At 44.4% G+C, this 26,748-nt stretch overlaps 2 long non-coding RNA genes across 3 annotated transcripts in view; one reads left to right on the top strand and one right to left on the bottom strand.

Moving 5' to 3' along the window:
* Positions 1 to 26,748, bottom strand: part of LOC144311809 (uncharacterized) — a 120,595-nt gene that overhangs the window by 68,998 nt on the left and 24,849 nt on the right. The window lies entirely within an intron of this gene.
* On the top strand, positions 972 to 26,174 carry LOC144312242 (uncharacterized). 2 transcript variants are annotated; one of them, XR_013377738.1, is made up of 5 exons: positions 972 to 1,131; positions 1,433 to 1,511; positions 3,982 to 4,044; positions 5,986 to 6,110; positions 24,421 to 26,174. It is a non-coding gene; the product is annotated as an uncharacterized LOC144312242 (long non-coding RNA). The 2 variants fall into 2 exon arrangements; XR_013377737.1 differs by having other exon boundaries at positions 5,986 to 6,147; positions 24,421 to 25,332.

The following is a 26,748-nucleotide window of genomic DNA, read 5'->3' as shown; positions in this document are numbered from 1 at the left end:
TAGTTGGTTCAGGTTCAGCTTCCTCCAGAACTTCCACAGCCAGCTTCACTGGTCCCCCTCAGAGAGCAGCACGCGGTGGACAGTGCTCCCTTCATGGAGTTCTGAGCCCCAGCTCCATGGGATCTTTCTCTAAGCCTGGAGATTCGGATCACCCCCATTCTTTTCTCTCTCTTCTCCTTAGTGGGGATGGCGAGTGCCTGCACGTATCACCTTGGTATTATTTCCCCTGTTTTCATTTTGCTTTTTTAGTCCTCCAACACCTATTTAACCAGATCCCTGCATTATATTCTCTCTGTTAAAATACCTAGTATGGTTCATTTTTCTGATTGACCCCTGACAGAGGATTATAATTTTCATACAAATTGCCAAGAAATTACAGGGTTTTGATAACTGCTGTTGGAAATCTGTACACCAAAGAAACTGACATTTAGCAAACAGTTGAAACCCATTTTCTGGTTTCCAAGTTGATGCTTTTAGAGTGTTGGGCCTATGGTTGACTTCACTAGCCTGTTTAAGGCTTCCTGACTAGCAATAGATATAAATAGGCTCACCAGGGTGATTCATTTACTCCCCAAATTACAGTGAATCATGACTGAAGAGACTCTAGGCCCTGAGAAGCCCAGACTTAAAGTCAGGAAAGCTGTTCGTGAGAAGTTATGGAATATATTCAGATATCCCCATTTCACAGATGAGGAAACAGAGTTCTTTCCATCCAAGGCCTTCTTGTCAGTAGAAGGCTTTGAGTCAGGCTCAAAGAGCTACAAATGTCTTCTCACTTGGCCCCTGGACTGGTTCCTCTTCCTGGGTTCTATACCTTCTTTAATGGCATCCATAGCCAAGGTTGAAATGCAAATTATTGAAAGCTGACTCTGGCCATCCTGAAATTAGGATCCTCCAGAATGTCTCCTTCATTCGTATTCTATAGTCTCTGAGTTCCCTTAGCCATTGTTACCTCCTACCCCTGGCTATTAACATAGCCTTCTGATCAGTCTCTTTGCTGTTCTGCATTTGGTCCACTGCTACCAGAAAGACGGATCACACATATAACTCAGAATATTACTCCTCTCTTCGGAAACCTTCAGTAGCTCCCTATGACCTACAGCGTAACACTCAAACCTCTCAGCTGGGAAGGTAAAAAACTTCCTTCAAAGTTTGATCTCAAACTTTGTTCCTAGACATACCTCCTGTTTTTTCCTGTTAGATATCCTTCCTGCCAGCTAGACCTGTCCACAGCCTTGAGTACCTGGCCTAGGGTCCTGCTGAACTATACTTCCTCCTGCGGCAGTTCACACACCCCCTTTGCCTGGACTCCTCCTCCCCGACCCCATCTCCCCTCCCTAAAGACCCTCTCACATTCCATTTCCTCCACTCAGCCTTCCTTGATTCTCCTAACTGAATAATCTCTTCTTTCTACTTTCTGAAATGAGCACAGAAGACACATGTGGATAGATGAGAATTGCAGGAGCCAGACAGCTAACACCTGACAATGGCCTGTTCTGTTCCCTGGCACGGTATGTACTCTTGACCTGCATCATCTCCTCTAATCCTCATGGAGATCCTCTGAGATACTGACTTCCATTTTTATTGCCGAGGAAGCCGATTTAGTAAGATTGCATAAATTGTTCAAGATTTCATAGCTCATTCTCTGTCTTATATAAATTATTTGTATTCCTTCTTATTTATCCTCCAAATGAGAACAGGGAGCATTCCTCGTTCAGCTATGACCCTCTAGTCTAAGCTTATGGAGTATCTTGTGCGTGGTCGGCAATAAATCATTGATTTGCTGAAAAGTCTCAGAATTCACAACTTTCACCACCAAATTGTTTTGTCATATTCGTTGGTGCAGAATTTTACTTTATTTTATTTTTTTTGGTTGTAGTTCAAGCACACACCTGTGTTCTATGTAATGTAAGTGGAGATGGAGGACAAAGAAGGAGTGTTTCTAAGAAATTTGGAATAAATTATTTCCTGTTTTCCTTCTGCTGTAATTTGAGAGATAGTACTTATTTGGCAGGGGTTCCCGAATGTCTCTGCTTTAAGAAATTCAGGAGCACTTTCAATTTGTAAAGAAACTGCTCATCATGCACAGAATCCTTCTGAAAGTCTGCTAGTGATCACTTTGTTTTCAAAGTTTGAATTTTAGCTTATCAGCAGGGCATTGCCTGATCCACAATGAGGGAGGCACGTCCCTTTGGAAAAACTGAATGTAGCCAGGATCGGGGTGGGAATTATTCAAAAGCTGCTCAAATGACTTATTAAACAAAAAGTCAGGAGCATAGATTCAAGGTCACGAGTTAGAACCTTGAAGTCTCTTGGAAATAATAAGGCTGACCTTTTTGAGGGCAGCTTTGGGGAGATGGTTGTATAGATATAACTCCTCGAGACTTACATGCAGAGAGGCGCATTTTTGGTAAATGCATTCTGTTGCCTTTTGCTCTGCTTTCAGAGCTGCGAGAGCTGTGGGAACCACTCCTGGATTTGAGATAGATTTCAAAGAACCAAGGGCTCCTTATGCAGCCCCACATCCGGGTGGCCATTTCGTATTCTTGTGAGGGGCCCGGGGAACAGAGATGGAAGTGTCTGAGGTGCGGGGGAGGAGGGAGGAAGTTCAGGAAAGAGGCTAGGGTAACCAGACTGCTTGTCAAACAAGTGGAGGAGGCGTGGGGGGAAATAGTCATTCAGCATTTCTCTTTCTCTTTTCTGGACACCTTGTCCAGGATCCATTCCTCTGACCCTTGATGAGGGATGGTGGCTATAATAAAGTATCCCCCTCTTTGTACAGACAGGTATACCATGAATGACCTGCCTCTGATGGGATCAGGGTTTCAAGGATTTCCTGCACTGAGCATGAAATCCTGTTGCTCTTTCCTCACTGTTCTGGCTTCAGTTAGAGTTGTTCTGCATCATTGATAGGGCAGGGGTAACTGGTCACGATTGGACTATACCCTTCTTGAAAGTGTTACTAAAGTTGGGTGCCTTGATTGGCCCTAGCCCACTGGGCTACGTGTGCACAGGCTTTTGAACTTGCATTGGCAAGCTCTTTGGCCTGGCTCCACAGTTCTTTAGGCCCAGGCCCTCAGAAGACAAGGATGCAGATTTGCTGGCCGACACTGGCAAGGAGACCTGAGTTCTTCTATTGCTGGTCCCATGGACAGGCTAAGCAGGCAGCCCAGCCACCTATACACTGTGGTTCAAAGGATGCTGAAAGTTGGGGCAACCATATCATTTATCATAAACATGGGTGATTTCTGAGAGTGGAAAGAGGCACTAATTAATAATTATGTTGGGGCCGCAAGCCCAACTGCAATTGTCTCTGGAAAACCTGGAATCACTATACTGAAAGGTACCTTGACTTCTAATCAATTCAACAACATTTCTTAAGCATCTCTGCACGAGGCTTTGTCCCCTTCCATAATTGGACACAGGTATGTCAAGAAGCAATGCCAAGATAGAGGGTTAAGTGCAATCATGGAAGCAGGAGCAAACAGGCAACAAAAGGAAGGCAAGGTTACTCTCCAGGGCAGGGGTGAAGAGGATACATAGGGAAGACATCAACAAGCAAGGGGTTTTGAAAGACATGTTTCAGAGGTGTACAGATGGCAGAGGGATTTCTAGAAAGGAAGAACAAGTGTAAAGTCACAGATACTTGAAGGCACATAGCACATTTGATGGATTGTAAGAAGATGGAGAGTGGTGTATGAAATAGGAGTGCCAGGAGACAAAGCTAAACAAAGCCAGGCCATGAGCTGCCCATAGGCCATGCAGGACAGCTTGGATGTGCTTACAGCAGGGTTAGCAATTGCACCTTGTGAGCTAAATCTAGTCCACCCCTTGTTTATGTCAATCAAGTTTTATTAGACTACAACCAAGCTCACTCATCATGTATCATATATGGCTACTTCACCCTACAACAATAGAGTTGAGGAGTTGCAACAGACTACATGGCCCATGAAACCTGAAATATCTGCTTTTTCTTTACAGAGAAAGTTTGATGACCCCTAGCTAAGAGCCATGGTGGACCACTGAAGGACTTCAAGTAATAATGTGAGCATATCTCTGATTTAGAAAGATCTCATGGGGTAGGAGGGAGGATATATTGCTGGGGGAAGAAAGGTGGGAGGCCACTGTGATAGACTTTTCGTCATGCAATCAACCTTACTGAGGACCCACCAGATGCCAGACATGGTGCCAGGCATTGAGGACACAATCCACTCCTCATGCCCATCACAAACAAGACAAGAAAAGGTAAGGACCTGTACCTGTACCGAGGCAATACAAATGATGATGGGTAAGAGAGGGTGAACCAGAGGGAGGTTTTGAGATATGAAGAAGAGATTTTAGGGCTCTAAGTTTGGGATGAGGTGGTTGGGGGTGGCCTTCTCTGAAAGGGGGACACTTAAGGAGAAGCAGGTTTACTTCTGCTTAGCTCCCTCTGGCCTCCTTGAACTCACTACATTTGTCCTATTGGATAAAGTTCATAGGAGCTTTCTAGAAGCATAGGTGTTTTAACTGGATTCAGCTTTATCTGGTACTGACACCTAAGCAAGAACTAATTGCACAGAATGTACACCATCTTCATTCCTTTTCCCCTAGAAAAGAGCTAAGCCCTGACTGAATCTGGAGGAAGAAGTCCTGTTTTAGGCCCATGGGAAATCTCTGCTAGAAGTGCTCCTCTAAGCCAGCAGGTGGAAAGGACTGGCTTCCTTATGCTGGTACCACCAGTACCAGATTGACTTCCTAGAACATAACTGGTGCTCCATAAATATGCACTGGATGAAATTCTGAGGTTGAATTGCTTAGGATCCTAGCAAAATGAACGGTGAACTCCAGGGCTTCAACTGGTGGTGGGGGTGGGGGGGTATAGCTACAGAGGTGAGGGCAGGTGCGTGGAAGCAACGGGGATGGTGATGCAACCAGAGACTAGCAACAATGGGAACTGTTTCCTCTTTGAGACCTGAGGGGGAAGGAAAGGTGTCACCAACCCAGTGTGAGTCATCGCCATAAAAGAGAGGCACCATTCAGAGAGAGCTGAGGCTAGCTGAGGCTGCAAGGAATTTCAACCACTCAGGAAACTACAACTTGTCATGGAGGGGGAAGAGAGGGGAATCAGGACTCCAATCTTTCACTCTTCCTTTTGTGTTGCTTATGTGTCCCACTGGCTGAACCGAATCAGGACTCCCAGAACAGGGAGGCCAGGATAACATAGCAGCCATCCTCTTGGCACAAGAGCTGGGAACAGAAGAGTCTTTCTCATTTCTTTTAGTTTTGCAGAACTCAGGTCTGGTCACACTTGTTCTACTGAGTTGTTAGTAGCAGTGTTGAAGTACGTGGACAAACATATCATTATTTAGCTAACTAAATACTTATTGTTCTTATATTTCTGTAAATAGTCCCAGCATGCCTAACAAGTGCCAGGTGCTCACATACAGACATGACTAGAGATCTCGCACAGACAGCACCATATGGAGCATCCTCGTACGTAAAGCTTTTTGTGTATTCCAGAAGCATAGATCCCTGGAAGTGGGATTCTGCCAAGTGGAATTCACAGTGTACACTCTGATAGAACTGGACAAATCACCTTTCTGAAAAGGCCAATGTATACTCTAAGGGTGTTTGCACATGCCCACTTCACTACACTGTCTTCCTGGTCACTGGTGAGGTTAAGCATTTTTTTTTTTTCATATTTTGATCAGTCCTTTGAAATTTTTCTTTGGTGAAACATAGTGGTTTAGAGTTTAGTGCCTGAAACCAAGCTGCTATGTGGATTCAAACTCTGCCCTTGCCTCTTATTGGCTGTGTGACCTTAGGCAAGTTATTTAACCCCTTGCCCCCTACCCCCATTCTTCATGTGTGAAGTGAAGATAATGATGTTATCTACCCTTTGGGGTTTTAGAGATTGTTAAGTGTCTGGAACATACTGAGTTTGATGTAAGAATTAGCTATCATGATATTTGCCCACATCTTTGGCCCATTTTTCTCTCCTAGAGATATTGAAGTGTGACCAGGGCTAAGGACCACCAGATAGAAGACAGCACATTTCTGTAGCTCTCATCCTATTGCTGAAATTAGACCTTTCTGCTATCCGTGTAACATGACCCTGCACTGACATGGTAACACTTCACTTTCCTACCTGGACCATAGCCAAGGGTATGTTTTGAGTGGGCAGAGGGTCATCTGACTGTGCTGGTTCTTCCAGTGTCTGGGGTTCTGGGACACTGGTATTTGACTGAGGTTCTCTGAGAGTCAGTTTTGCACCAGGGAAGGACAGCCAGCTCCTGCGTGCTCGCTGCTCTGAGTGAGCCCAGACACCTGTAAGCTCAGCCAGCCTTTTCTCAGGCAGCCACCAGATGGAACTGCTCTGGAGCTTTGGGCCTGCAGGAGCCCAGGTGCTCTGCACACTCCCTTGCAGCGGCTGAGGGCTGTGGTTGTGGCTGCCTGAGCTATTGCTGCCTTTGGGGAGATCACACGCCCACAAGGGGAATGCCTCAAGTTGCTGAAAAAAAAATTGAAGGAGGAAGAGAAGGGCGGCTTCCTTTATAGGCCAGCCTCACAGTTACGCAACTCTGACTGTACAGTTTCAGATTTTCCGTACGAGTGAATGTCACCTGAAGGTAGACTGAAAAGTTTGTACCATAGTCACAGGAAAGTTCAAAGGTATGAGTGTGTGTTAACGTGAGCAGAGATGAATGCATGTGCAGAGTCCTACGGTGAGGGTGAGGCTTACACAGGTGATGGAGGGAAGCCACGGCAAGCCACCAGCACAGCCAGCACTGGCGCCAGCGCCACTCTTCTCCACTCAGGCCAGCTATGCACCAGGAATTGTCCCATGTGCTAGCTCTAATTCTCATCAGTATACAGCAAGGAATATAATAGCTCAATTTCAGTGATGAGGAAAATTAATTAATCTCGTCATGACCGAGATCCATCAGCTGGAAAGCGGCAAGTGGCATTTTGAGAGCAGATCTTTCTGGTGTCAGAGACAATGTTCTTCCCACTGAGTGGTGCATGGGATTGCAGAGTTTAGAAGTAGAGGGGCTTTATTTATTTATTTATTTATTTATTTATTTATTTATTTAATTTATTTTCTTGAGAGAGAGAGAGGGAGGAAAAGAGAGAATGTGTGTGTGAGTAGGGGGCAGGGGGCTTAGAGGGAAAGAATCTTGAGCAGAGACCACACTGAGTGTGGAGCCTGATGCGGGGCTCCATCTCACGACCCTGAGATCATGACCTGAGAGGAAATCAAGAGTCGGTCGCTTAACCAACTAAGCCACCCAGGCACCCTCAGAAGGGGAAGGGCCTTTAGAACTCATGATTCCTCTGTGCCCGAGATCACAAAGTTAGTCAGTGGCACCACTGGAACTAGAATCTTCTGTGTCTTATTCAAGTACATTTCCCAGCAGATGAGTTTATTTCATAAAAGTCTTAGTTAAAAGAAGTGGTTAATGAATAAGCAACATGTAATAGCTGGGAGTCAGCTGGGGAAGCTGGCAAGGAGTTATAGGTCATAGATTGAGATTCTGGTTCTACTGCTTCCTAGCTATATAGGCAAGTTACATAACTTATGTGAGCCTCAGTCTGTTGTCTGTAAAATGGTAATAAAAATAACACTGAAATAAAAATACGGAAAAGGAGTTGATATAAGATATATGGCATACAGTAGGTCCTTAAGTTGTCTCTAGAAGGACAATTTTGAAATAATGTCAGATCCAGGATTTTTTTTTTTTTTAGCTCAAAGCATCTTGAAAGTGAGATCTGAAAAGGTAGGGGCTATTTGTTGAAACTGGGAACTGTGCAATGCTTAGCTCAGAATATAGGTTTTAGACTCAAGGCTGCATACATTCAAATATTGATGCCATTACTGGTTAGTTGTGTGACCTCAGGCAAGTCATCTAACTTCCCTATGCCTCAGTAACTCATCTGCGATTGACAGTCATCATGATATTCATTTCATTAAAGATGTGCATAGGTTAAATGAGACAATGCAGGAAAAGCATGTGCATGGTGTATTGATGTAGCAGATACACAGCAAATGTTAGTTATCATTGTAAGAATCAGGTAACCTAGGATCTGAGAGTAGAACTAATATCATATGGTCATAATAATATACAACCAGAAAGATCTGCTCAGTGAATTCATAGTAGGTTTTGTAAAATAGTAACCAACTGTCCTGTCTATACATAACTTGATTTTGGGGATCAACTCCAATAGTATTGATGTAATTTGGCAGTCATTTTTAACTGGCTATTTAAAAAATAAGTGATAGTTTTTCTGAAGGCATACAAAAGGGAGACCTGCACTCTATATCCACACTAATGATGGTATAGGAATCACTACTTTTCTAGAGGACAATTGAACAATGTTTGAAAAATAATAGAAATGTACCTATTATTTGAACCATGCTTTGGCTTTACTTAAGAAAATAGTTGAGGGTGTCCACAAAGATTCATTCATATATTTCTTCAAAGGTACTAAGTACCTACTGCATGCTCTTGGTATGCTCTGCGATAGCATGGTGAAAAATGGAGTCACAGATGCTGCCCTCACAAAACTTATAATCTATTAGGGAAGACTGCCATTAGACAAAGAATTATATGACCAATTAATGAATCACAAATGTTAAATGCAACAAAGGAGCTGTGTAGGAGCCACAAGCACAAACAAACAAGGGACCTGATCCAATCCAGACAGTCTTGGAAGGCTTCCTGAAGAAACTCCATTTCAGCTGAGACTGGAGAGACTTTAAGTGGAGGGTGGGGAGGAGCGCTCCTGGTAGATGAGCCAAAGCCAGGTTCCCTCCAACTACGGAGTGTTGACGGATTTGGAAGAGGCTGTGAGGAGTCTGTTCAGAAGGCTTTGGCCATACAGATGCCCATCACAGAATTAAGTACAAGAGTGCAAGCCTGAAAAACCAAACAAAATCCAAGCCCTAAATGTCTAGCAATAAATACTGGTTTAAAAAGTTGTGGTACATCCATTTAAAGGAATCTAGCAGCTCTATACAGCCTCCCATAGCATAGAAGACTATTTTAATGATAAGAAATATATGATACACTGTTTTATGAGCAAAAGTTACAAAACTATATGTGCTGTATAATTCTATTTTCATTAAAGAAGAATAGTATGTATAGCCATAGAGAAATCCAGGAGCAGTTTACTGACATGTTAACAGTAACTATTTCTGGATGGTGAGGTACTTAATAGGATTTTTCATTTTCTTTTGTTTATCTATACTTTATAATCACCACATACACACAGACAGTGTGACTATGTTACTTTTGTGACAAAACATTTTTTCCCCCTGAGGATATGTGGGGAAGTATACAGGGCTCTAGAACTGGCACTTTCAACCTTGGGACCCCGGGTACATTTTTGTGAGCTTAACCTGCCTCTTTGCAGAATGTGGTTGTTGTGTGGATTAAATAATACAATGCCTAGAAAGTGCTTAGCACAGAGTCTAGCCCATTTGTAACAGCTTGACAATGTTAGCTAGTAATATTAAAAAGAAATATAACCAATGTTTATAAACACTCTCTAGAAGTGCTTCTTTAGGTTGCTTGGTTTTGCATTTAGGAAGGTGTTAGGGGAAGTAAGTCCCATTCTACAGTCATGGTTGCCCATGTTGTACCTGTGTGGATAGCAGGGAGGGGTGAGGAAGAGTGCCCAGAAATAGACTGGGACAGAGCAGACCAAAGGTTTCCATAGCAAACCATGAGACTGGCAGATTCTCTCCATAGCCCACACCCAATTCCCTTCTCCCCTCTCTCCACCTCCTACCCTTTCCTCTCACATTCCTCCCACCATCTCTTTCCTATAGTCTCTGCTGAGTTGTAAATTCTTCTCAGGCCAGAGACCATGCATTAGGCAGGATGTACATCAGGTTCTCCGTAGCACACATCTACTACTGCTATGTTGTGTGCACCTGCTGCCCTTGATTGTTAGAAGCAGGGAGACTTGTTAGAGATTCCCCCCCATGGGGTGTGACATTAGATGGGAGTGGTAGGAGGGAAATGGAAAAATAGACATATGCAAGAGTTATTTCAGGAGAAAAATAAAAGATCTTGGTGAAGAATGATGAGAACACAAACCTTAGAGTCAAACAGACCTGAGTTTAAATCCCAGTCCTATTTTTTTTAAAGCTACTTTTAGCTTCACTTTCCAATATCAGGCAAATTCTTTATCTCTTCTTGGCCCCTGTCTTCTCACTTATGGAGACAATATTGTCTACCCCCTTGCCTGTTGTGAGGATTAAATGAGACTGGAGGGTGATGATAACTGTGGTACCTGGCATTCTATGTAGTATCATTTTCTTCCCTCTTGGATTTTCAGAACATGGTTGACAGATAGAGGAATGATGGTACCCTTCAGAAAACAAGGGAAGCAGCAAGCCATTCTATTTTATAGGTAAAGATGAGTTTGACTTTGGGCATGTTGACATCGAGTGGCCGTTAAGACAGCCAGATGGAAATTTCCATCAGGTAACTGAAATGAAGGATAGACAGAAATTTCTGAACCATCTTCATAATTTATGCCCATCATTATGGAGGTTGATAGGAAGAAATAAGCACTGTGAAGGAGAGATCCAGAGAGGAAAAGAAGAAAGACAACATTCAGAGTTCAAGACTGTTGAGGGGGCTGTTTCAAAGTTTGATACAGTTGGGTGAAGTTGGGTAAAGATAAGAATCACCGGAATTAAGGAGATCAAGAAACTATACCTACACCTGTTTTGCAGGAAAAAGTTCTAAGAACCTTCGACATAATCCATCTGGTAGAGCCAATATAAATGCTTCTCTGCCTTCTGAATATGCCAGGCACATTCCCCCTATTTATGCTGGTTGTTATTCACCACCCAGGAAGCTCTGTCAGGATTGTGGCAATCTTTCAAGGTTCAGTACAGGTCCTACCACCATGGATACTTTCTCCTCTCTCTAACCCACCATAGTCCAACTGTCCTGCTCCTAAACTCCTAAAGCATTTCCTGACTACTGCTCCTTTAGCATTTATTCTTTATGGTGGGGATAGGAAGTGGATTTCATCCCACATACCAATACTGGTCAGCAACCAATGGCTGCAGAGAATTCTAAGACATTTTTCAGATTCAATGGGAATAAGCCATGGTCAATATGTATGTCTGTCAGGAGCACTGGAAGGAGAGGGTGGTACATGTGCTAAGTACTTGCTGACCATAGCAAATGACTACCTCAGTTTGAGTTCCCCCAAAAGAAGATGCCAAGACAAAGGCTTGGGTTCAGGTAGTTAATTTGGGAAAAGAATCTTAGAACCCACAAATGACAAAGTGTGGAAGATGAGACAAAGAAGGGAGAGAAGTCAAAAAAGTGTCTGGTAAAATGTGGGCTACCACTGCTGCACAATCGTTCTAAGGACTCTCTGGGAATCTGTGTGATCTACTTCAGAATTCTCCATCAGAGTGTGGAAGGCTGGGCGTTGACAGAGGGTTGTCCCTGTGCTGTCAGGGAAAACCTCAGGAAGAAATCAGAGCGATACAGACTGAGTAAAAGGCTGTCAGTGAAATGTGGTAAAGGGTCTCTCACAGGTGCAGCCTGATAAGTACGTCCAGGGTGTCCACAGGTCCACTACAATGGCCTGGTCCTGTTGCCTTCTCATCTCATCTCATTTCTGTTAGCTGCTGAAGGCAGAGCCTCGTGAAAAGCAGATGGCACAGTGCCTAACACCTAAAAAGTGTTCTGTCATTATAAAGTAAATGACTGTTGATTAGTCTATGCAAAGAGAGAAAAGGGGCAATGATGAGATTCACGAATCAGAGTTTCTGGCTTCAAGTCCAAGACTGGCTCCATCCTCCGCTTATGTATCCAGCTGTTTGGCCAAAGTAGCATGCTTCTCATTTATATCATTTTTTATCACACAAGTATCACTCAGGAGGCTGGAGAATAAGTGAGACAGCATGTTCCCAGGAAAACAACTTTGGGTTCTGGGAAAAAGTGGAGGATGTTTTAGTGAAGGCTCTTTAACTCAGATTGCCCTCCCACAAACGGAGCAGCACAGATTGCCCTGGGAGGTAGTTGAAAGCGCTTCTTCGAGATGGGGTACTGGGCCAACCGATCACACAATATTTATGCCCTTTACATTTTAAAACTCTCCTTTTTGTCAAAAGTGCTTCCATCTTAACTTGCCACAGATGATGATTACAATTGCTAATTCAACCAAACACAAATGCTTTAAGAGGTGTGTACACCTGCAGAAATCTGCACCAGAATCTCACTGCTATGAACTGGGTTGAGACCCTGCAAAAGTACATTCAAGCTCTAATGTGACTGTATTTGGAGATACAGCCTATAAAGAAGTAGCTAAGGTTAAATGAGATGGTGGGAGGCTGATCTGATAGATTACACTAATCTTTAACTCCTTAAAGGAAAAGACCAGAGAACTAGTGCTCTTGTGCATGTTCTTTCTGTCTCTCTCTCTCTCTGTTGCTCCCTTTCTGAATCTCCCATCCCCACCTTCTCTCCACCATGTGAGGACATAGGAAGAAGATGGCTCCCGTTAGCCAGGAAGACTCCTTCACCAGAGACTGAATTGGCTGGCACTTTGATCTTGGGCTGAGCCTCCAGAAAGAAAATAGTTTCTGCTGGGTAAGCCACTCAGTCTGTGGCATTTTGTTATGGCAGCCTTAGCTGACTAATACAATCACCCTGGCCCATCTGCAGTGGTTCATCCTGAAGTCCCAGAAATAGTGCTACCAAAATGAGCCTTACACTGGAGGATGGCTTTCTCATCTAAAAGCCTCACTATGATTTCCACAATGCCCTTGAGGGAGAGATTGGCCAGGAATATTCATGCCCGGTCTCAGAATCAGAGAGTTGCGGTTCTCTAGCATTTAGTGTGATGCCTGGCTCACAGCAGAAGCTTGATAAGTGTTTGGTGGATGTAACCTTTGAGCATCTCAAGTCTGAAATGGACATTTTCCATCTCCTCTCCCAGGGCTTTTTATTTTCTTCAGCATTGCCTTTTCTCTAATGTCACATAGTTTAAGGTGCTAAGAAAGCACTTCTCATAGCTACCTTCAGTTGTAATCTGGAATTGAAGTCCTAGCTGAGTCCTAACAGGCTCTAACTGGGCCAGTTAAAAGTTTGGGATTCATTTGGGATTCCCCCACCAAAAGTTTCAGACCCACCTAGTTTATTTGGGAGGTATGGGAAACACCAGTACTATGGTAGAGAGACAGCAGGGAAAGGAAGGCAGCCGATCAAATTGTGTTATCACACAGGTCACCACTATGGTCCACAGGAGCTCAACGCCCCTAGGGAACTTAAGAGATCATGCTAGAACGCATGCCTCAGAATTATCCCCCACCCTGCCAACCAAGGCTCAAGGGGGCCAGGAAAGGTATACACCAACTCCTGTCGGTTACTAGTTGGAGGCCACTCCTAGAGGATATTTCTTCCCCAACATATCTGGCACGCCAGAACACAGCAGGCAGAAGGTCTCAGGTCAAGTCTTGGCATTTGGAAGTTGAGCTCCTAGATGCTGAAACAGTGAGGACCCAGCACATATGGATACACCATCTGGTATCTGTAAGAGAAAGTCTAGTGCCCAAGCTCATTAAATGAGTTGATATTTGTAATGTACTCAGAACACTGTAGAGTGTACAAATGCTCTGAGCGTGGCAGATTATATTGTCCGTACACAGACACAGTGGTTTTTTGATCCCATATGCTCTTCAATAACCTTGTCATTCCCTTGGGGCGCCTGGGTGATTCAGTGGGTCAAGCGTCTGCCTTTGGCTCAGGTCATAATTCCAGGGTCCTGGGATCGAGCCCCACATTGGGCTCCCTGCTCAGTGGGGAGTCTGCTTCTCCCTCTTGCTCTGCCCCTCCCCCATTCATGCATGCTCTCTCACTCTTTCTCTCAAATAAATAAATAAAATCTTAAAAAAAAAAAAAAAAGGGAAACTTGCCATTCCCTGATAAGGGGGAGAGTCTGTTTCTCTTTCTCCTGAACCAGTGGGACATTGTGACTGCCTCAATGGACATAGTGCTACAGAAGTGAAGCTGCTGGCTTAAGAGTCTAGGTCATGTGGATCTACCTATGTTTAGGTCTCTTTCTCTCTGTGTGTATGTATATAGACACACACACACACACACACACGCACACACATGCATGCACCTTGGGATCCCTGCCCTAGACTGCCACACTAGAAGGATCACATGAAGAGAAAACACAGGAACAGAGGGATGGCCAAGGAGCCAGTGCCAGATGGGTGAGCAGAGAAGCCTCTGCAAAGACTCAAGCCATGGCCATCTAATAACTACAAGCACAGGGCGGACCTTGAGCCAGATAGGCCCAATGACACGGGGCCTGAATTCCTGATCCACAGAAACAGTGAGACATAATAAATGATCATTGTTATTTTAAGATACTACGTTTTGAGATAACTTCGTATGTCTCCATAGAAACTGGAACAGTGCTTGATAAATAAAATAAATACAATCTCACCTCCTCTACTCACAACCCCTCCTAAGATATGAAAAGAAACCTTCATATTCTGGATTTCATAGTCTAGCAGATGGTCATAGCCCAAGCTCATGTTTCCTAAAAGTCAGATTCTCAGTGTTGATATGGTAAGGTTTTATGTAAGGCTGGTATGTTAAGGGTAATGTGCAAAGGTTAGGTTTAGTCCTGGACTGCTTGCTGTGCTGACTCCTCATCCATTTTGCTCATCTTCCACCCAGTAGCTGCCAGCTTGTCTGGTCACTCACCTCCAGCTCCAGAAGTAGGCCCTAAATGGTCTAAGCCAGCAAGATGTCCCAGATTTTTGGCCATAGCGATTGGACCACACAGGTCAGGCACAAGCCAATCAGCATCTGGCTTTCCCTTAGGATTGGTTAGGGATGCTATAATCAGTACCACATCTAGGACTTTTGCTGGGAATTCTGGGACATAGGATCATTCTTCCTCTGGGAAGTGGGAGGTACAATCATGAGGCAAGACAGCCTGAGGATGGAGCTTACATACAAAAGAGGCAAGATTGAAAGAATCACATAGAAATTAGTCTAGAGCCTTGATCAAACCATGCCTAAAGCCAAGACTACATCTGCATTTTCAGGTGTGGGAACCAAGTCATCTTTATTGTTTAAACCACTTTGGTATAGATTTTCTATTACATGTAACCCAGTGTTCTAACTAATTCAGATAACAACACGCTAGCCACTGATACTAGAAATCTTCTCCAGAGGTGGAAAACAGGAATAATATTTAATTTATATAAAATTTCCTAACATTCCCTTTGGACATGTTTTGCTAAAACCTGGAGTTTTTCCAACAAAATAACTACCATTTTCGGGCTACCTCTTAGATGTAAGTGTGTATATGTTGCATAAAAGTCCCAGAGAAGGATTTGTTCCTGACCTCTCTCCTAGCTTCTGGTGGCCTCAGGCACTCGTTGTCTTGTGGACGGCCATCTTCTCCCTGTCTCTTCAGATCATTTTCTCTCTCTGGGTGGTTGTCTTTGTGTCCACATTTCCCCCTTTTTTAAAAGTTATTTATTTATTTATTTATTTATTTATTTATTTATGAGACACACACACACACACACACACACACACAGAGGCAGAGACACAGGCAGAGGGAGAAGCAGGCTCCATGCAGGGAGCCCGATGCGGGACTCGATCCCGGGACCCCAGGATCACACCCTGGGCAGAAGGCAGGTGCTAAACCGCTGAGCCATCCAGGGACCCCCTACTGGTATCCTTTAAAAAGGGGAAATGGGGGATCCCTGGGTGGCTCAGCGGTTTAGCGCCTGCCTTCGGCCCAGGGTGTGATCCTGGGGTCCCGGGATCGAGTCCCGCATCGGGCTCCCTGCATGGAGCCTGCTTCTCCCTCTGCCTGTGTCTCTGCCTCTCTCTCTCAGTCTCTATCTCTCATGAATAAGTAAGTAAAATCTTAAAAAATAAAAAGATACCAGTCATATTGGAATAGGCCCCTTCCTATTTTAACTTGATTACCTCTACATGGACCTGATTTCCAAATAGGGCTGCATTCTGAGGTACTGGGCATTAGAAATTCAACATATTTGGATTGGGGGATACAATTCAACTCAGAACAGTGGGGTAGAGGGAGTGACTTGAGAGGATGTATATGGAAATGACATGACATCAAATGTAGAAAAGTTAAAAAAAAAACTTTATCAAACATAGTTCAGAGTTGTCCACGTGTAAGAAGGCCTTGCTTTGATTTGTAGAAGGGAAGGCATGGGTTCCTGACAGAAGACACTTTCTCTGCCGAGACACAGTGATGAAGATGAAAGAATCCGAGCTAGGTTCCTAAAACACAGAGCCTTTTTTTCCCTAGCCTAGATGTTTCCATTACAACAATCTCTGTTTTGTTTGGTAAATTTTTTTAAGGGAATCCACACAAAGCTTTCTCATTGCATCCAACTGAATGAAATTTATGAAGCTTCTTGCACAGTGTGTTCATTGTTTGGATTGGGATAATTGAAGTGTCAGGAATATTTGCCTATTGAAAACAACTCAGGAAGGCCCTGAACACCCAGCCGGGCTGGGGCCACAAGTCATACCACATTCAGGACAGCAATTTCCTAATGTCATTGACAGCAATGGTATCTTCCCAGGTAAACTAATTTCACAGTTGGGGAGGAGCACTGGATTAGGAGTCAGAGAGCCTTATTTCTAATACGAACTTCACAATTCACTCACTGTTGGACTAACTGCGGATAAAGCATTTAACCTCTCCGGGCTTCAGAGTTGACCTGAATAGCATGGTCTTATCTACTGCACAAGAGATACTCAGGGGTGCTGTGTAACTCAGAAGGGAGAATCTATGTGAAGATACTCTATGGAGCGTAAAATGTTACACAAATATGTGCTACAGGTGATAAAAGCAAATCATTTCTACTTTCTCTCAGGGGATGACATTGAGCTAAGGAATCCTACTGGGTCAATATTCTGGTTTGCCATTTTCTCCCCAAGGTCTGTTCACCGTTTTCTGCCTACACTTCCTTATCTTGTGGTTTCTGCTTGGGCTTGGCCAATGAGAACTGTTCTTAAGAAATGGGAAGGTGTGAGGAGAGCAAAGCTGAGGTATATGTATTGCTCTCGTTCTCTCCTGGACCATTGGAGGTTAAGGCAGTAGCTGGTTCTCCTATAACCACTTGCTCTATGGCCCTCACTAGGCTCCAGGTAACATCATTCCCTCTTCTCCTTTTCAGGTTGAGGATGGTTCATCCCTGATGCCTGTCTCTGTAAACAGCCCCTTTATGATCACTCTTTTGCCCTTTGAATGTACCATCTGATTCCCAAAGGATGCTGAATGTGGCCATGATGACCCCCATGTGGACACTAACTGAACTCTTCCTGAGTGAAGAATTCTCTCTCTTGTTTGGGATAGTCTGTATTTTCTCTTGTTTTGAGCTGTTGGGCAGGATTCTCTTATAGAAATGAGCACAACTGGATCTCAAAGAATTATAGGGATATGGAAGCTTTTGCTGTTTCCCTTCCATCAGTTGAAGGGAGGCTAGGGCTTTGCTTGTTCTTTCTCTGGTCCCTCCCGCCTCTCCCTGCATTGGGACACCCCCAAGTTCATCCCATCCTTTTCTCACACCCATCCCTTCTGCTCTCAACCAGCCTGCAGGCAGGTTACTCTTTGGTGTACCCTTTGGTGCCCGAGAAGATCTTTGGTGAGACTCACTGAATCTCCACATGGGATATAGACTCTTTTCTCTCTTCTACTCCCATCCCCCAGGTTCCCTGCTTCTCTTCAAGCTGCCCAGGATTGGCATTTTGACTCCTACTTACCATTTCTGCTCCTGTGTGCAAGTAGGCACCATGAACCATTGCTTCTTTCCTTCAAAATATTTCTTGCATTCCTCTTTGCACTGTTATCATTTCGGCTCAGAGCTCTCTGCGCTGCCTGCATGTTAGTATCAGTATTTCCAACTGGCCTTTCTTTTGACAGTCTCCCCAACTCAAGACTGCCCATAGACTTTTAACACTTTAGCTTTCCTGAAACCTGGCTTTCATTGTTCCCCTTGTCTATATGAAGTTCGATGACTCTCTGCTGCCCCAGAGAGTCAGAATCTGAACTCCTGTTCTTGGCAAAGTAATGCACAGTCTACTTCTTGGCCTATTTATTCCCTGAAAAACCTGCTCTGCTCTCTCTCCCTTCTGACCACACCGGGGGCTTTCCAGCCTCCAGCCCAGTGTTCACGTCCTGCCCCACTCCAGGAGTGCCCCCCTTCCACTTCCCCTAGTGAACACCACCCTTTCTTCAGAGCTGAACTCCAATGCTGCTTGTTCTCTGAACCTTGGCTACTACAAGCCATGGTGATATTCCCTTCCTTTGGAGTCCTGTAGGAAGTCCTAGAACATGTTTGCTGAACTTCAACTCCTAAGGATGTTGTTTACACTAGTCATTTGAGACTTATCTCATGTTTTGGCCCATGTCCTGCATGGTAGTAGGCCCATATCCTTTATTGAATGAACATATAAATACACAAAATACATTGGCTTATTCAAATTGCTGATTCTTTTTTTTTTAAGATTTATTTATTTATTTATTTATTTGAGAAAAAGAGAGAGAGAGAGAGGATGAATGGGGAGGCGCAGAGGGAGAGAATCCTCAAGCAGACTCCCTGCTCAGCACAGAGCCCCGCATAGGGCTCCATCTCAGGACTCATGAGATCATGACCTGGGCTGAAACTGAGAATTGGAGACTAACTGATTGAGCCACCCAGACACCCCTTAAAGTGCCGATTCTTTAAAGGACTGGGCACCCACATGTATTTTTCATATTGTTGGGTCTGTGGCCCTAAAGCCACATGTTTACTCAGTTGGGTATTGGGTCCAAGAAGGAACAGTGATAATGATGATGACAATACAATTTAATATACCTACCATACACTTAACGGGATGAGCACTGGGTGTTATGGTATATGTTGGCAAATTGAACTCCAATAAAAATATATGCAAAAAAAAATTCCATGAAATAAATAAATAAATAATATGCCTACCATTTATTGAGTATCTACTATGTGCCAGTACTTCACATACACGATCTATTTTTATGCTTATAATCAACTAGTGAGATAAGTATTGTTATTATCTCTGTATAATCAGGGAATGAAGGCTCAGAGCAATTAAGTAAATTGCTCCAAATCATACATCTAGTTGGGGGCAAGGCTGAGTATGAACTCAGTCTGATGATGCTAAAGCCTCTTCTACCAACCAAACACCTGGCCGAGTTTGGAAGTCTCCTGTAGGCATCCAGGGCTGTACCATGTGTAAATGTCTTTGTAGATCATGTCTATCTTATCTCCCTTCTCCTGAGAGCAGGATACTGTCTTAAAGCTCTCTCTGTACACCACCCCGCCCCCTGCCACCCCCCTCAGATGCCGAGGACAGTGCCTGGCACGTCGGAGTTTGTTCATTTGTTCCCAGCTCTAACCCACTCCATGCCTGAATTGCAAGTGTTTCTTGTAGAAGGACCTAGCCAGGGTTGTGTTACGGCTTTGAGTAGGAATTCTCTTTCCACCCCACCCACATTATAAAACCTTTAGTTTATCTGGTTACTTGTCTTTGGAGCTCTCCTCTTGCTATGCTTCGTTCTGCGTCAAATTCGCCAAGCTGGCAGTGTTGCCCAGAATCCTCTTCCCTGCATGGTGCCAGGTCAGGGCTGGCCACGAGAGGCATTGGCTTGGTGTCGGGAAGGCAGAGGGGAAGCAACAGCAACTCTGCAGACTGGTGTAGGGTGCCAGGCAAGGCCCCGAGCTCACGCTGACCCAGTGGCTCATCTCTTTGGCGTTCAGCAGCACCTGAGCCTGCACTTCCCCCAGCTCCCACCCAGTCTCCTCCTCCAGACTCTCTGAGCCACAAGCTGGCTCCACAGAGAAGGTTCGAGATTTGCAGGTGCCCTGTGTTGTCCAAGTTGCTGGCTGGGAGAGACTGTCACGGGTCCCGGCCTATTCTTTTTGGCTCTGTGCTTCCTGTGCTTTCAGTTTGGGTTGCTTGCCTCACGTTAAGTCCTGGGTCCTGTTTTGATCACCAGAGCTGCTAACCTACAGTGAGCTGAGGCCCCCACCAGATGCAGAGGCAACCACCTACAACTGACTCCACTAGCCTACGTAGTTGTGAAAGGTCTAATCCTTAGGACAAATCCCTTGCTCTGTGTCACTCCGAGCAGCTCTGCTTCTCTGATAAGACTCTGGCTGATACAGCCTTCCTACACAGGTCCTGGGGTACACCATGTCCTTGGTCTGCCCCAGAGAAATTTGTTCATGGTGATTGGGTGAAGTCACCATCAAAGCAGAAAGAAACCCAGGATTGGTGAGCCTCTCATAGCCTTTCTGATTTTCTCCCACAAGACTGTGGTGTTGTTTCTAGAGGCAGGAGCTAGATCAGATCTGACTCGTAGTGAAACCCAGTGTAAGAGGCCACAGAATTACTCAAGGCTGTACCTGCCCAAGCAAACCTGAGCTGAACTCAGCTCTGCTGTCACTGCTTTTGGAGGTTGTGCAGCCACCCCCAACCTCTTTATGGTTGCTCTCAGATGTCACAGGCCTCCAGCTCCTGTGCATGGAGCTGGGCTTGTGATCAGTCACAGTTGGAATGGAGTAAGGAGTTACCTATAGTAAGTGCTAGGGGACTGATGCTTAAAGGTACTTGCCTTCGACCAGGTATTTTAGAGTCTCAAATTTCACCATTAGAGAGTCTTTCCTTTGGATTTCTCTTCCTGATGTTTGTTATTAAAATGACATATGCCTTTGATGAAGGGATCATCATATACTGAATTCAAATCCTATATCTGCCCTTTAAAATAGCTATGAGACTTCAATACAATCATTATTAATCTCTTCAAGCTGCATTTTCCTCACCTATTAAAATGGGAATAAGAATATCTAATTTGATATATGTCTTAGTCTGTTCAGGCTATTATAACAAAAATTCATTGGCTGAGTGGCTTATAAACAACAGAAATTTATTCTCACACTCTAGAGGCTGGGAAGTCCAAGATCAAGATCCTGGCAGGTTCTGTGTCTGGTGAGGACCTGCTTCCTGATTAGTGGATGGCCATCACCTGATATGTCCTCACATGATGCAAGGGGCAAGGAACCTCTCCAGGAGCCTTTTAGAAGGACACTAATCCTATTCATGAGGGCTCCATTCTCATCACCTGCTGTCCTCCCAGAGGCCCCATCTCCTGATACCGTCACAATGAGAGTTTGGATTTTGACATATGAATTTAGGGGGAGGAACAAACATGCAAGTCCCTCATAGTACGCAAGCTAAAAGTACCTGGCACAATGCCTGGCACATAGTTGATGTTGAGTAAAGGCTAGCATTTACTCCTGATTTCCTTCCCCGAACTCAGTAATGCATTGGGATTTGTAGTGGGGCCATCATTCCTACACTCATCACAACTAAGGTTTAGTGAGTGAGTGTGTGAGGGTTTGCTGTGAATGTGTGTACATGAGTTTGATGGGATAGGAGGGGGAAAGAGAGACAGAGACAGATAGAAAGAGATTAGAGGGAGAGAGAGAAATCTGGAGGGGAGGCAGGCAGAGAGAGAGAGAATCTCAAGCAGACTCCCTGCTGAGCCTAGAGCCCAACTTGGGGCTCAACCCCATGACCCTGAGATCATGACCTGAGCCAAAATAAAGAGTTGGTTGCTCAACCCACTAAGCCACTGAGGTGCCCCTATTCTTATTGATTTTTAGTTTATTCTTTTCTTGGAAACTTTGGAAATCTGTTGAAAATGTAAGCTAAATCTTACTTACAACCCTTAGAACATGTCGACTCTTCGTACTATACTTGGCATTTGATCCGAACCCTAATCCTCGCCTGGTACTCCACACCCTGGCCCCAATCTACCCCTCCTCCCTCAGCTTCATTTCCCTTTTCTCCCCCCATCACTCACTACATTTCAGCCACATTAGAATCTCCCAGAATCTCAGATCAGAGAACTGAAGACTTCGTCCTGCTTCTCTCTTCTCCCCTCTCCTCTGCCCCTTTCTTCCCTCCCTACCTCTCTCCCTTATTCTTCTGGCTGACTCCTCTCCAGCCTTCATATCTCTCTTCATATGTGATTTTCTCAGGGAGACTTTCCTCCTAGGCCCACCTTTTATTCTTTCTCATAGAAGATCTCTCCTATGCTTTCTTCTTAGAGCCTGTGTCACACGGAATTATGTGCATAGTTGCTTTCTGAACCATTTCTCCCTCTTCTATGGAGGGGACATAACAGTCTTATGGCCCTATTGTATGGCCAGCAGCTAGCCCACTGCCTGACATGCAGATTTCCATGATGTTTGCTAATGATGAATGAGTATTCCACATTGTAATCCTGGGATAAATCAAACCATATGGAACTCACATTTTTTTTCAACTTTTAGAAACTGTTCATTTTTTTTTTCCCAACCTTATTTGCATTTTGCTTGTCTTTGTGGAAGAGCAGCTTAAGACCACTCAATGGTTGTTTGTCCCCATTCATTTGGTGGCCTGGGCAGTGGAAGCTGGCAGGCTGAGTGCTCCAGTCTTTAGTAGGAAGCTGCTGAGTAGGTACCGAGGCACCGGCACCCCTCCAGACCAGTCCCCAACTTCAGATTGAGTAGCAGGGAACCCAAGAGCCAGGGCAGTGCATTCACCCTGAAATTCCCCTGGGTGCAGCCTTTGCAGCAGCAACCTGCCCTTCCTCTCCAGTCTCTTCAGGCTTTCTGTAGAAGGAGGTATGAAGCAGGACCTCCCATAGGTGGTTAGCCCCTGGGATCAGTAACCACCAGAAGACACTGGGGAGGCTGCCTGGATCTGGTTGGCAAAGGTTCTAGAGGTGAAGTGGCCCACAGTAGGAGTGGTTCCCAGAGCAGCAGCAAAATTCAGCTCAGCTTATTGGCTGATATTCCTGGAGGATATGATGCTCACAATACCCAGGTTTTCAATAGCAACAATGGTGTGATCTGCCAGCAGAAGCTTCTCCCAGGTTCTCTTCAGATTTAGGTTGTAGATGACCTCACTTTTCCCTTTGCAGACCTATTGTTCCATATGGAAGCCAAGGTTAGTGCTGCCCAAGTGGGTTCTTGTTGCAAGGGACTTGAAGGCATCCTCCTCCTTCACTGGCAGGATGTCAAGGGTTCCAGACATTGTGAAGTTTTCCCTTTAGGTTACTCTGGGAATGCAAAACGATGCTGTGTGGAGCCCCCCTGGGTAGTATGGAAATAGGTGGAATTCACATTTTCTCTCCTCACAGAGGAATCATAGATCTTGCGTTTTACAATCCCAGAATCTTAGAAAAGCCACCTAGAAAACTGAGATCCAGTTAATCTCCAGATTTAATTTTTTGTTTGTCTCCTTATATTTTTTCTTAAAATCAAGGTATAACTTAATGCAGAGTAAACTGCACAAATACTAAATGCATAGAAGGTGAATTTTTCATAGGTATCTCCCCATGGAAGCATCACCCCAATCAAGATCAAGAATATCCTAGAACCCAGTGGGCTCCTTTGTACCCTTCTGGTTCCCTAACACCCTCCCTGCCCCAGCTGGCCAGGTTACCTGGAGATCCACTGATTTCCATCTCTGTAGGTTAGTTTTAGCTGCTTCAGAACCTCCTGCACATGGAATCATACAGCATGTATGTTTTTGTTTCTGCTTCTTTTCCTCGGTATGTTTTGAGATCCATCATGTTGCTGTACATAACAATAATTTCTTGAGTAGTACTTTGTTGAACATATATACTACAATCAATGTGTTCTATACTGTTAGACGTTCAGTTGTTTTCAGCTTTGACTATTATGAATAAAGCTGCTATGAATATTCTTGCACAGATGTCTTGGTGGGCGTGTCTTTGGGGATAGAACAAGGAGCGGAATTGGTGGGTCTCTGTCGTTAAATCAGGTTCATCTGTCCTGTGGTGCATTTTTCAAAAAGTCCTGACACATATCAATCTAAACTTACAACTGAGATGAGCTGGGTCAACATCCACATTGCACCAGGCTTCTGGTCTGTGAGGAATCCTTTCTATGGTTTTTAAGTGCACTTCAGGAGTTTGGGTCAAAGTCATTTTACTATTTGACACTGAATCTGTGTGCTGACAGGCCTGCGCAACACAAAAAATCGTAACTTGAAGGAGTTCTGCCTTTTGAAGCTTCGGCAGGAACCATGATAAGTCATCTCAAAGATGGCCCTCTGAGCCAATAAAAAGACATTATTTGTTTAAGTCAGTGACCTACAGAAACATTTCTAGGACTCGCTTTTTCCAATGACAATGATCTGAAGGCAATCGTTTGGGCTGTTCCTATAAAATGGGATAACTGTTACTAATGTGTCATTTATTCACTGATTTCTACTATTGCCAATAGTAATACTGAGTGTCTGCTATAGCGTAGTCATGGAAGACTTCCTGACGTAACCGTGTGGTGATCTTTTTTTCTTTCTACAGGATCACATGGAGTTAATAAGCTGTGACCATTGAGCAACATTCACTAAATTCTGTGTGTCCTTTTCCCAAAAGATAAATTACACTGAAGGAGGAAAAATATAACGCCTGTAGATTCTTTCACTCAAGGCCTCCTTGTCTAGGAAGGGCGCTTGCTTATTGTCTCACATTTCTCTCAGAGAATTCACAAACATACCTCAATGCCTTCACAAGGAAAGGAAAGCTCAGAATCTGTTCCCAGGGGAGGCGGTAAGTGTAGTTGGAATCTCTTCCACATTGGAGGCACTGGGCTGACTGCTTCCCTAGACCACAGACAGGACTGAGACCTCCCCATGGCTACCTCTAAGAACTCGAGAGGCTTATCAGTGTGGGGGGCTGGGACCACCCAACAGGGGAAGACTAGAATGTCCAGTAGAGAAACTACTGAATACAGGATATATCTGAATATCTGAATCATGCTCTAAGTGGAAACCCAGAGACAACCACATCATTTGGATACCTCTAAGGAGTCCTGAAACATCTTTCCCATTGCAATGGCACTCCAGAAATAGGAGGCAGCCCCCAATTTTGGCTAAATTCTAAAATAGCATTAAATGATTTCATTCCATCCTCACTAGAAGCTTACTGGAAGCAGACAGGCTCATCCCTAATGATAATGGTGGAATGGGGATTTGAACCCAGGCAGCCCAACTCCAGACAGCCTGATGGGTGTCTGGAGAGAAGTAGGTTCCAACATAGGGTGACACCTTCCATTCTCCACCATACCTTTTTAAACTTCATCTGAAAATATCCTACAAGGCACCTTTACCACACAGAGGAGATGAAGAAACAAATAAATACGAGGGAGGAGGAAATGGAAAATAAAACCCCCACTGGGTCTGGCTATTAATGTGTCTGCGCTGTTCCTACACTTGAATAGATCTGGTTCTGAGTCTGCTACTGAAAAGGAACCAAAAATGACCTTGAATTGAAACTCTTGCCTAGGAAGGTGCTGTGATGAGCTCAGAGAGACCACAGCACATCTCTGCAAGGGCTCTGAGCACCACCGTCATGGTTGCTTCCAGCGGGCTGAGGGAGTGTCGGTTAGGTGGTTTCCGGTTCCGGTGACCTGCCTCGCTGTCAACGCCAAGCCTGGGTTTTCCTCTCTACAGGATGGAGAGGATGGGAGGTGAGATGGTCTTTCCAAGGGAGAGACTCTTCCATCAGTGCCTTCTTAAGATGTGTTGCCCTTGTGAAGGTGGAACCCCAGGTAACAGGAACATGGGTCAGGGTTCTCTTGAGCAAATACCAATGCCAGCCAAGCCCTCCCTGGCCTCATTTTCTATTGTTTTCATTTACTCTGCCTTGGCCACTCTGGTCCTTTTGCTCTTCCTGGAACATGCCAGGCACATCCCTGCCTCAAGGCCTTTGCACATGTTCTTTCTTCTGCCTGGAACCCTTTTCCCTGGATAACTCCATGGCTGGCTGGCTTTCTTTTTTTCTTTCTTTCTTTCTTTCTTTCTTTCTTTCTTTCTTTCTTTCTTTCTCTCTCTCAAATCTCTCCTCAAATATCCCCTTCTCAGCATGACCTTCCCTAGTTACATATTCTAGCCATAATGGCATTCTGAATTTCCACCCTTCTCCCCCTCTGACAAACACACACACACACACACGTTCCCTCTCCTCTTCCCTGCTTTTGTTTACTTAGCACACCCCACTATCCCATCTACCATATATTTTACTGATTTCTCCTGTTTTTTGACTGTCTTGCCTAGTTGAAAGTAAGTTCTATGAGGGCAAGGATTTTTGTCTGCTTGGTTCTGTATTCTAGCTCCTAGAATAGTATGTAGCCAAAGCTCAATAAAAACAGGTTGAGTGAATTAGTGAGTGGATTAATGAATCCTTACTCTGTGATTTAATGAAGAGTCAACTTTTCACAAATTAGTTAACTTTTTCTGTGCCTCATGTCTACAATGGTAAAATTGAGATGATAATCCTTCCCTTCCCCTTGTGAGTTTTAAACAAAATTACAGAAGTACACACCTCCACAATATTTGCATGTACTCAATGATTTACTTTGTGAGTTCAACGGGAGTAATACAAGTAATAGAAGCAAACATTTGGCAGGGTCAGGGACTGCTTTAAGCATTTAACGTACCTTAATTCATTTAAGTCATATAACATCCCATAAGGTATTATTCCCATCATACTTATTTGAGAAATAAAGAAACTGCGGGACAAACTTGCCCAGGGCCCTATAACTAGAAAATCACTGGGGCACATGAGTGGCTCATTTGGTTAGGTGTCTGCGTTTGTCTCAGGTCATGATCCCAGGAGTCTGGGATTGAGCCC

Source organism: Canis aureus, chromosome 4 (assembly GCF_053574225.1).
Source record: "Canis aureus isolate CA01 chromosome 4, VMU_Caureus_v.1.0, whole genome shotgun sequence".
Classification (NCBI taxonomy): Eukaryota; Metazoa; Chordata; class Mammalia; order Carnivora; family Canidae; genus Canis; species Canis aureus.
Note: the sequence above shows the minus strand (reverse complement) of the source record. Positions and strands in the feature narration are given on the sequence as shown.